This window comes from Gopherus flavomarginatus, chromosome 3 (assembly GCF_025201925.1).
Source record: "Gopherus flavomarginatus isolate rGopFla2 chromosome 3, rGopFla2.mat.asm, whole genome shotgun sequence".
Lineage (NCBI taxonomy): Eukaryota > Metazoa > Chordata > Testudines > Testudinidae > Gopherus > Gopherus flavomarginatus.
The window spans coordinates 174180306-174192549 of NC_066619.1; the positions used below are offsets into that span (position 1 = coordinate 174180306).

General features: G+C 49.3%; 2 protein-coding genes across 4 annotated transcripts in view; one reads left to right on the forward strand and one right to left on the reverse strand.

Moving 5' to 3' along the window:
• PPA2 (inorganic pyrophosphatase 2) overlaps positions 1 to 12244 on the forward strand; it is a 456033-nt gene that overhangs the window by 259858 nt on the left and 183931 nt on the right. The window lies entirely within an intron of this gene.
• The window catches only part of TET2 (tet methylcytosine dioxygenase 2), a 101263-nt gene that overhangs the window by 20567 nt on the left and 68452 nt on the right, over positions 1 to 12244 (reverse strand). The window lies entirely within an intron of this gene.

Here is a 12244-nt window from a genome sequence, read left to right on the forward strand (position 1 = left end):
AGGAAGGTTGACTTAGGGATGCAGTATTAGCTGTAAGAGCCAAATGGCTGAGGAACTACGAAGCTATCTTGAACCACACAGCTCCTACAATAGAAAAGATTCCCAGCCTGCTTCTGTTCATGTCATGTTTGAGCTTCTCTGGTGAAGCCAGCTGAGGGTATGAGGGTTGTCAATCAAAATACCTCTAGATCTTCTCCTGATGCCAAAACAGCAGAAATTTAAATGCAAAAAAGTGAATGCAATAAATTGTGAAATCAAGCCCTCAAAAGTCAAAACGTTTGAAAAATTAAAGCTTCTTCTATAACGCTGCCAAAGTCTCCTATGTAGGATTTTCTGTTTTACTGATTTAAATGTAAATATTAAGGCCTAAATGGTAGAACTAAAGCTCTGAGCTGGGAATGCTGTGAAGTTACAAACGTATTGCATCCCAGGTGCGGCCTGTACCGCCTTCTGTAGGTGCGTGCTCCCCTGTGCAGTGAGGAGTGTGGGATATGGGCCACCCATCCTATCAAGCTGCCCTGCAGTGGCTCAAGAGCATGAGTACTAACCATGGGGCAGACTGTCAAGGAACAGGGCACAAACCTCAAATTGGTTGCAAGTTCCTTACTCAGATTTCACCAACCAATTATTGAGTGTGAACCCCTCAGGCACTATAACAGCCTTCACATGGAGTCAGAGACAGTCCCCTTGGGTACTCCGATCTGTCTTGCCACCCAGGTGAGCCTGCCTTTGTGACAGATTAACTCGTACACCAAAGGTCACAGCAATATTCAGGCAACCCCCAATCCTAAAAGACTGGTCACTTACCCCAGATCAGTTACATTTTATATCTCACACCAAAGAAAATGCTTGTAGCCAATCCTATAATAAACTATCTAAAGATTTATTAACAAGGAAAAGGAAACAAGAAAGTTGTTTACAAGGTTAAAGAAGGTAAATGTATATTCACACAAATGAGTTCCAATCTTAACTGTCAAAAAGTAATAGAAGTTTCTATAATAAACACGCTCTAGACGTCCCTTAGGGCTAACCCAGGGAGATCTTTTTTCTTATGCCCAGTCATCCCTGTCTTCCAGAGTCCAAGCAGCATAAAGATACAGTTCCTTCTTGTTAGGGGGTTTTATTCCCTTCACTTGTGCTTTGAGTTGAAAACTCAGCTGATAGGAAGAATAAACTTGGATGTCTCTACTGGTCCTCTATCCAGGGTTGGGGTAGGGATCAGGTTGGGTGATGGTGTGTACATTTCTAAAATCCCAACAAAATCATGTGATTTATCCCTTTTAGGTACCATCACAATAGGAGACACCCAGGGACTTTTTGATTTAGTGATCATTCCTAGGTCTACCATGCTCTACAATTCCTCCTGAATTTGCCTTTGCATTTCACTGTTAGCATAGGCTCTGCTAGGAGCAGGGCAGGGCGCTGTAGTTTCAGTAGAGTGCATTATTTTTTAAATTAAACCCAGGAGGTTGGAAAATGAATGCCCCTGCCTGTGGTATTTCAAGAGAACCAATATCTCCCGCTTTTGGCTGGGTTCAAACCCTCTCAAATCTCAGTGCTCTCCAGAGTAGTCTCTTCATTACTTTCCATGACCAAATCTATTACAGGCGAAGAAAATGTTCCCTCAGAAGTATAACAAATCATATTCATTGCCATCTCTCTGTCTGTGAGCCTTCAATCTATTGACATGTACTGTTTGCACAGCTTCCCTGCCATGGGGTTTCATTACATCATAAGTGACCTCATTCCCTCTCTCTTTTACCTCAAAAGGTCCCTCCCAGGAATCAATACCAAATCACCTATATCAAAAGACTTTCTTTAGCATGCCTGTCATACCAAGCTTTCTGAGACATCTGACTCCCTTCAAGGTTCTGATGCACTAAGTCCATCATAGCCATTAAATTGTCTTTAGAATGAGTGGCATACTCCCCTACAGGCTTTCCTAACTCCTCTGTACTACCCTCCCAGAGTCTTGAATTAAATCTAGAGGTCCCCTCACCTGTCTCTCACCAAGCAGCTCAAAAAGGGAAAACCATGTAGACTCTTGGGGTACACAAACAACAAATAAGGGAGCAAACATCTCAGTCATTCTCTCGCTGGGTATCACACATCCTCATCAGAGACTTCAATATCCTACGGAATCTTTCTACCACCACATTAGTTTCTGGATGACTGTGGTGGCCTTTATATGCCTCACTCCACACAACTCTTGTAACTTTCAGAAAACGACACGCATGAAATTTGCAACACAATTTGACAAGATTTCCCTGGGAAAACCTACCCTGCTATAACTGGTCATTAGGACAGTAGCCACAACCGCTTGTACATTAGATAGAGCTCTCATTTCAGGTACCTGGTGGCAGAATCCATCATAGCCAGTATACATTTCTCTCCATTCCTGGAAGGTCTGGGTAGGAGTCCCACAATGTCCACTAACACTTTGGCAAACACCTCCTTAATGATGGGCAATGGCTGCCAAGGTGCCTTGCAGAATCCATTTAACCTCTTATGCTTCTGAGATATGACACAACTCTTACAGTACTTTTTTACCGTCTCACACATGAGGCTAATAAAAATTCTGTTGGAGACTATCACAAGTTCCCTTCACCCCTAAGTGTACAACAAAGGGGCAATCAGGAACTACCTGCAGCCACGCTGTCCTGTACTTATCAAACACAAGCACCTGCTTGCAAACTTCACCGTGGTGCCTCTTTTTCCTTATGGAAGCCTCCCTCTACAACAAACCTCCTTCTAGAAAAAATCTACCCTTTCCTTCCCCATCAGGGTATTATTCTGAGCTGCACTCTTCTCCTGGTGCAGGGAAGGATCAGCCTCAATAAATTCCTTTTGTGTTTCACTTAAGTTAAGAGCAGACTCTGGCAAAGCCATGGAATCTCTGGGGAGAGACTGTTACTCACAGCTTATAAAGGACTGGGGGCATTTCCTTCCCCCTTGCACCCTCCCAGCTGTCCGTAGATATGCCAGGTGAAATACAGCGATACCCTTTCTGGCTGCAAGTTACAACATTGACCTGCTTAGACATGGCTAAGGTATCACTACCTGTTACAATATTAGTGGGAAGTAGATTCCTAATGCCCACAATAATATCTCCTTTAAAATCCTCAAACTTAAGGTAGACCTTGGCCAAAGGTACAGAACATTCAGCCAAAGCTTAATATATTTAAACTCTTATCAGGAAGTCTGTCTTTCTCCCTTATTAAACTTTCCTTGACCAAAGTGAGGGCTCTGTGTCCCTCCAGCCCTTACAATCTATGCCATTTCCGTTTAGCATTTTACATAAATTCTGAACTACCTTCCCAAGGTTCAGTCCTAATATAGTTCAGAATTATTTTCTCCTGCTCTATTGCTGCCTCTGAGCCAGGGTAGTGTCACTCACTGTGGCAAGTGGGGGTGTGGATTGTGAGGTCACCTTAAGTTTTAGGCAATATGATTTTATATGGCGGGGAGCCCCATAGTGATGGCAGACTACTTGATTTCCCTTTTGGTCCCTGGGTTCCCTTGTTGTTGCTTTTTTTAAATCAAAGTTTGGGTTACATTTATTTTCAATCTCCTCTTTCTTAACCTGGGTGACATGAGGATTTGCCTTCCACTGGGATTTGCACTCGCCATGGGCCCTTAATGCAACATATTTATCAGCAATTTCTTCAGCCTCGAAAACTGTGGTTGGCTATTTGTCACAGATGGCTGCCTTTCTCACATCTGTAACTACCCATAACAATTGCTTCTGAGCCATCAGATCAGTTTTCCATATTCACCTTCAGCATTCCTCATCATCACAAGTGGCCATTATCCTGGCACCTCCCAAGGCTACAGCCTCCATTTTCCATTTTCTCATATAATTTACACATTTTGTGTACATATTCAAGATGACTGACATTGTCAAACATTCTGAGGTTTCTATACTTCAACTGATAGGTTTCAGGGGTAATCTTAAATCTTTTCAATACTTTTTCTTTAAATTTTATATACACCATGGCATCACTCTCCTCCATATCATTAAAAACTTGTCTGGCTTTCCCAGTTAATCTGGTTAAGAGGACAGACATCTGTTTCTCTGCTGGGATATAGTGCATCCCACATAGTCTCTCAAAGGTGGACAAGAACTCTTGTATACAGTCAGTTTCTTTATAAGTTGGGTGGACTTTCTCCCTCCCTTGCATGGTGGTGGTGGTGGGGTGTACTCACTGCATGGAGAAGCTTTTTTTGTGCTCCAATATTTTGAGCTGCATTGCTTGAACTTCCATCAGATTAAAATGGGCTCTCTCTCCGGCTGCCTTGGCCTCCCTGATTGGCAGTTCTGCTATCAGTCTCTCATGCTTGAGTTCTTCCTGGGCTCTCCAGTCAATTGGGCCAGTTTCTCTGTCGAGGTCTCCTCTGTGGCATCTCAGGTAGGAGGGTCCTAGGGCTCCACCACCTCTTCTTCCCCTGGTGTCTGGTCAAAAATTATGAGCAAAGTTCTTAGCTCCTGAAGTGGGGCCGCCTTTTTATAGGATGGTCCACTCTCCAAATGTAACTGTTCAAGTTCTTTCCTCACAAGACCATCATATGACTGTGGTTCACTCGTGTCTATTCTTTATCTTTTAGAACTCTCAGTATCAATTTAAAACTTTTAGTAGCACTGGGGTTAAGATCTATAACCTTAATTGACCTGTGGTATGTGAATCCTGTCACAACTATGCCAGTGACAAGCTGTTCTGCAGTGGCTCAAGAATGTGAGTACTAATCACAGGGCAGACTGTTAGGGAACAGGGCACAAATCCCAAATTGGTTGTGAGTGCCTTACTCAGATTTCACCAACCAGTTATCAAGTGTGAACTCCTCAGGCACTATAACAGCCTTAACATGGAGTCAGAGACAGTCCCCTTGGGTACTCCGATCTGTCTTGCCACCCAGGTGAGCTGCCTTTGTGACAGATGGTCCCTTACACCAGAGATTACTCTGAGTCCCAAATGACCAGTCACTTACCCCGGGTCAATCACAATTTAGATCTTATACCACAGACAATGCTTATAGCCAATCCTATAGTAAACTGTCTAAAAACGTATTAAACAGGAAAGGAAACAAGAAAGTTATTTACAAGGTTATAGCACATAGACACAAATGAGTTCCAATCTTAACTTTCAAAAAGTAATAGAAGCTTCTATAATAAGCAAGCTCTAGATGTCTTTTAGGGTTAACCTAGACTAAGCACTGGGGTTCTTTTTTCTTATGCCCAGTCATCCTTGTCCTCTAGAGTCCAAGTAGCATAAAGATATCATGCCTTCTTGTTAGGGGTTTTTATTCCCTCTCCCCTTGCCCTTTCAGCTGCAAACTCAGCTGATGGGAGGCACTGGATGTCTCATCTTCATTGGCCGGAGACAAAGTTTTTTGTCCTCTTTAATGTTCCACAATAGTTTGTCTGGTGTTGAGAGGCCTTCCTTGTTGGCCATGATGCAACACCTTCTGTTGGAGATCAGCACTTTATATTAGTTAGCAACTCTCTTGTCTGATGATATACACAATCACAGAGGCTTATGATACATCGTTCAAATATTACCTTACAATATAGGACACAGATGTTATAATTAATGATGATTAATGCATGCAGGAACTTACAAACATTCAATACAGTCTAAACAGTAATCACATTTTTATAATTCTAATACCTATTTTAACAATACTAACGCACCAGTGAGCCAGACTGATGTCAGCTATTTGTCAGTTTTCAAGTGAGGACTGGGATCCTGGCATGAACCAGCCAGCATCACACTCCCTTGTTAGAGTTGCTAATGCTGCTTACCATGTTAGACAGAAGTACTTGGGTTACTGCAAGGTCTGCAGCTGGGGCCAGCCCTGCACAAGAATTGAAGGGGAAAGAAGCTCCTTATACTGTACCACTCCCCTGTGGACCTGCTAGCTTCAATCTGGCCCCAATAGATCAGGTTCAAATCCTACAGTCCTTACTCAAGCAAACTTCAAATAGCCTGGGTATGGAGTAAGTAAAAACAGAGAGAGAGCAGAGTGAGGACCTCAGGATTTGGCACATAGTGTCTCTGCAAATATGGGTTGTGCAGTATGGCAGTTTTCAAGTGGCAGTAGAACCTTACTGTTCTATGCTGGAGTTCTCCACTTATTAATGTTAGCAGTGTTTTACATTTATGTAATATATAAACGACGCACATCTCTACATAACTATTATATACATATCCTAAGCATTTGTATTGCTGGTAATCTGGAGAATGCTAGTAACGTAGTATCCTGTGATATATAAAAGATGGTTACTTACCTTGTAACTGTTGTTCTTCGAGATGTGTTGCTCATATCCATTCCAGTTAGGTGTGCACACGCTGCGTGCACGTTTGTCGGAGATTTTTACCCTAGCAACATTCGGTGGGCCGGCAGGGCGCCCCCTGGAGTGGCGCCGCTATGGTGCCGGATATATACCCCTGCCGGCCCATCCGCTCCTCAGTTCCCTCTTGCCGGCTACTCCGACAGTGGGGAAGGAGGGCAGGTGTGGAATGGATATGAGCAACACATCTTGAAGAACAACAGTTACAAGGTAAGTAACTGTCTTTTCTTCTTCGAGTGCTTGCTCATATCCATTCCAGTTAGGTGAATCCCAAGCCTTACCTAGGCAGTGAGGTCGGAGCGAGACGTTGCGGAATGTAAGATTGCTGAGCCAAAGGCGGCATCATCTCTAGATTGCTCGACCAGTGCATAGTGGGATTCGAAAGTGTGGACTGAAGACCAGGTAGCAGCGCGACATATTTCCTGGATAGGAACCTGGGCCAGGAAAGCGGTGGACGAGGCATGAGCTTGAGTAGAGTGGGCAGTGAGACGGCCGATCGGGACGTGGGCCAAGTCATAGCACGTCCGGATACAGGACGTCACCCATGATGATAGCCTCTGGGAAGAAATAGGCATGCCTTTCATACGCTCCGCGACCGCTATAAATAGCTGAGGCGAGTGTCTGAATGGTTTGGTTCTCTGAATGTAAAAGGCAAGAGCCCAGCAGACATCCAGGGTATGCAGCTGTTGTTCCCGGCATGATGCGTGCGACTTCGGGAAGAAGACCGGTAGAAAAATGTCTTGATTGATATGGAAGGCGGAGACCACCTTGGGGAAGAAAGCCGGGTGTGGTTGCAGCTGTACCTTGTCCTTGTGGAAGATCGTGTACGGGGAGTCCACCATCAGGGCACGAAGCTCCGATACTCGTCTGGCCGATGTTATAGTAACTAGGAAGGCCGTCTTCCAGGACAGGTACAGCAGCGAACAAGTGGCTAACGGCTCAAAGGGAGGGGCCATAAGCCTAGCCAGAACAAGGTTGAGATCCCAGGTAGGAGAAGGGCGCTTAACCGTAGGATAGAGTCGCTCCAAGCCCTTAAGGAACCTGGAAACTGCCGGGTGGGAGAAGATCGAACTGCCGGATTCCCCAGGATGGAAGGTGGAAATCGCGGCTAGATGCACCCTTATCGAAGAAAGTGCCAGGCCCTGCTCCTTGAGGTACCATAAGTAGTCTAAGATAATGGGGACTGATACACCTGCAGGAGCAAGGTTACGCTGGGCGCACCAATGGGAGAAGCACTTCCATTTGGCGAGATATGTCGCACGTGTGGAAGGCTTCCTGCTTCCCAAGAGAACCTGTTGCACCGGGGTGGAACAGCGCAACTCAAATTGGTTTAGCCAGACAGCAGCCATGCTGTCAGGTGGAGGGACTGCAGGTTCGGGTAGTGAAGTCTGCCGAAGTCCTGCGTTATCAGGTCCGAGTAGAGTGGCAGAGATATCGGGTTCACCCGAGATAGGTCAAGCAGCATGGTATACCAGTGCTGCCTCGGCCACGCCAGAGCGATCAGGATTAGCCTGGCCCTGTCTCTGCGGAGCTTGAGCAGGACTCTGTGAACGAGGGGAAAGGGCGGAAAGGCATAAAGTAGACGACCTCCCCAGTGGATCAGCCAGGCATCCGAGAGGGAGCCTGGGGAGCGACCCTGCAGGGAGCAGAACACCTGGCATTTCCTGGTCTCCCTGGAGGTGAAGAGGTCTATCTGGGGAAAGCCTCACTTCCGGAATACTGAAAGGAGGACGTCCGGGCGGATGGACCATTTGTGGGACAGGAAGGATCTGCTCAGGTGATCCGCGAGAGAGTTCCAGACTCCCGGGAGAAAGGAGGCTACCAGTTCTATCGAGTGGGCTATACAGAAGTCCCACAGTCGCATCGCCTCTAGACAGAGAGGGGAAGACCGTGTCCCTCCTTGCTTGTTTATGTAATACATGGCTGTTGTGTTATCTGTAAAGACTACAACACAACGGCCCTGTAGGTGTTGTTGGAAGGTCTGACACGCCAGTCGGACCGCTCTCAGCTCTCGGACATTGATGTGAAGCCCCAGCTCCTGAGAGGACCAAAGGCCTTGAGTATGAAGGTGCCCTAAGTGAGCACCCCAGTCGAGAGAGGAAGCGTCTGTTGTCAGAGACACCGAGGGCTGTGCTGGGTGGAACGGACGACCGGCACACACCAGGGAGGGCGTCAGCCACCAGTTGAGGCAGCCCAGAATGCTTGGTGGAACCATAATTACCATGTCTATAGCATCTCTGCGAGGACGATAGGCTGAGGCGAGCCAAGTCTGAAGAGGATGCATGCGCAGTCTTGCGTGCCTCGTCACGAAAGTGCACGCAGCCATGTGCCCCATGAGGATGAGACAGGCGTGGACAGAGGTTGTTGGGAAGCTTTGTAGCCTCTGTATGAGGCAGACCAAAGTCTGAAAGCGGTGTGGGGGTAGGCTGGCTGTTGCAATATTGGAGTCCAGAAAGGCCCCTATGAATTCTATCCTCTGCGTAGGAAGCAGAGTGGATTTGTCCAGGTTGATAATCAGGCCTAAACGGGTGAATAGGTCCTTGATGACATTCACGCGGGCGGTGACCTGAGCCTTGGAGGTCCCTCGAATGAGCCAGTCATTGAGGTATGGGAAGACATGCATTCGACGACGGCGGAGGGAGGCGGCGACTACCGCCATACATTTCGTGAATACCCGAGGGGCCAAGGAAAGACCAAAGGGAAGGACTGCGAATTGATAATGTTGACGATTCACCACAAAGTGTAGGTACCTTCTGTGCAGAGGGTAGATCGCGATGTGGAAGTAGGCGTCTCTCATGTCGAGAGCAGCGTACCAATCTCCGGGATCCAGGGAAAGGATGATGGTACCCAGGGACACCATGCGGAACTTGAACTTTCTCATGAATTTGTTCAGTCCTCGCAGGTCCAGGATAGGCCGAAGGCCTCCTTTCAACTTGGGAATTAGGAAATATCTGGAATAGAACCCCTTGCCCAATTCCTCTGGAACCTCCTCTATAGCTCCCATGGCAAGGAGCTTGGACATCTCCTGCAGAAGGAGTTGCTCGTGAGAGGGGTCCCTGAAGAGGGACGAGGAGGGAGGATGGGAAGGAGGGGTTGAAATAAACTGAAGATGGTAGCCATACTCCACCGTGCGGAGGACCCAGCGGTCCGAAGTCAGCTGGGACCATGCAGGGAGGAATGCGGCAAGGCGGTTGGCGAACTGAAAAGGATCCTGGGAGGCAATTGATACGGTGCTCTCGGGCGCACCCTCAAAAGTTTGGCTTTGGTCCCGCCGGTGGCTTGGTAGGACCGGAGTTGTTACCCCCCTGTGGTCCAGACTGTCGTCTGTGAGAGGTACGACCTCGCCTTCTGGAGAAGTCCTGCCTTGGACGAGGTGTGGGGTAGAAGTGCTGGGGCTGCGGTCGGAAAGGTCGCCTCTGAGTCTGTGGCGTATGCATTCCCAGCGAATGCATAATTACGCGATTGTCCTTCAGACTCTGGAGGTGAGGGTCCGTCTTCTGGGAGAAGAGGCCCTGGCCATCAAAGGGTAGGTCCTGTATCGTATACTGGAGTTCAGGTGGTAGCCCTGATGCCTGCAGCCACGATATACGCCGCAGGGCATCCCTGATGCGACGGTTTTAGCCGCCGAGTCAGCGGCATCTAGTGAGGCTTGGAGGGAGGTCCGCGCCACTTTCTTCCCTTCCTCCAGGAGAGCTGTGAATTCCTGGCGGGAGTCCTGCGGGATGAGCTCTACAAACTTCCCTACTGCCTACCAGGTGTTATAACTGTACCGACTTAGGAGGGCTTGTTGGTTCGCCACCCTGAGTTGGAGGCCTCCCGCCGAATAGATCTTCCTACCCAGCAAATCCATGTGCCTGGCCTCCCTTGATTTAGGTGCAGGGGCTTGCTGGCCGTGGCGCTCCCGTTCGTTGACGGACTGGACTACCAATGAACAAAGAGGAGGGTGCACAGACAGGTACTTGTACCCCTTGGATGGTACCATATATTTGCGTTCAACCCCCTTGGCTGTGGGTGGTACTGATTGCCAGATGGTATCCGCTCGCGCCTGTATTGAGCGGATGAAGGGAAGGGCAACCCTGGTTGGAGCTTCCGCTGATAATATACTGACAACTGGGTCGTCTACCTCAGGAACTTCCTCAAAGGGTAAGTTAATGTTGAGGGCGACGCGACGCAGGAGGTCCTGGTGCGACCTGAGGTCAATGGAGGATGGACCAGATGTAGCCGTCCCCGCCACTGCTTCATCCGGTGATGAAGAGGATGAAACCCCGGGAACCAGCGGGTCTTGGAGTTCCTGGTCCTGGGGGATGTCCTGCGGATCCTGTGGATCTGGTACATGGGCTGTGGGTTCCTCCGTACCTGCCGGGGGAGGTCTGCTCACAGTGGATTCTGGTGCCCGATGTTCAGAAGGGGCGGACCGTGGTGGAACATGCGGATCACCTTGGTTCTGATGGTAGGCCCAAGGTGTCCAAAAAGGCCACTGATGAGGGCCCTGGTGATTATCTGAATCCCCGTATGATGCAGATTCTGCATGAGAGGAGATCGACGGATGGCGAGATGGCCACGGAGGGGCGGAAACCGTTTGGTGAGTGTCTCTGCATCCATTCGAACCGTCTCTATTCAGTGCCGGAGAACGGTACCGAGAGTCGTGATGGTGCCGGGAGTGGGACCAGGACCTGCAACCAGCATGGTGCCGGGAGGTCGACCAGTACCTGCAATCGCCGTGCCGAGATCGGCTGCAAGAGGCCCGGTGCCGCGAGTGTCTAGATCTGGATCGGTGCCGGTAGTATCTGGACGGCGACCGGGATCTCGAGCGGTACCGCGAGTATGACCAGTACCTCGATGGAGAACGGTACCAGGACTGCGAGCGGCTGCGGGATCGGGATCGACGGCGGGACCGGGAGCGCCTGCGGGATCTGGACCGGGACCGGCGAAGCTCTGTGGTGCCGGGTGAAGAAGGTCTCAAAAGGGCCGGCTTGCCAATAGACTGAGGGACCCGCACCAGTGGTGCCAGGGGTCGAGGCAGCTCAGGCTCCGTCATGGCGATCAAGTCTCGTGCTGTGGAGAATGTCTCCAGCATGGATGGCACGGTAAGCTCAACCACGGGGCGTGCCGGGGAGCTGGTAAGCACCGGACTCGATGGCCCTTGCGAGGCCGGAATCAACGGTGTGGAGGATGTCGGTGCCATGGCAGATGATGGTGCCGGGCGATCCGACTTGGTTAAGCGCTCAGACTGCAGTGTGGATACAGTCGCTGCAGGAGGCTTATGCTTCTTGCTCCTAGGTGACAGCGAGCAGTGCCGGGTGGGAGCTTGGGCGGATGAAGGCTGATGTCGTGGAGTCTTCACCGATGGCGTGTGCTCCGGTGCCGAGGAGGTACTTGTTGTCGGTGCCGCTGCCGGTGCCGATGACTGGGGAGTCAAAGCCGCCTCCATCAGGAGTTGCTTTAGGCGAATGTCCCGCTCTTTTTTAGTCCAGGGCTTGAACGCCTTACAGATGCGGCACTTGTCTGTAAGATGAGACTCACCCAAGCACCTAAGACAGGAGTCATGCGGGTCTCCTGTGGGCATTGGTCTATGGCAGGTCGAGCATGGTTTGAAGCCCGGTGAGCCGGGCATGGGCCCCGGTACCGGGGAAAGGGACGGGACTAATCCCTGAATCCCCCAAACTATCTACAACAACTATTACAGAACTAATGACTAACACTAACTATACTTGTAAGAAATCGAACTATATACACAATTAGAAGAAAAACGAGCGAATCGCTAGGGAGGTGGAGGTCAGGCAACTGCACTCCACTGTTCCAAGGACTGACACGGGCGGTAAGAAGGAACTGAGGAGCAGAGGGGCGGGCAGAGGTATATATCCGGCACCATAGCGGCGCCAGTCCAGGGGGTGC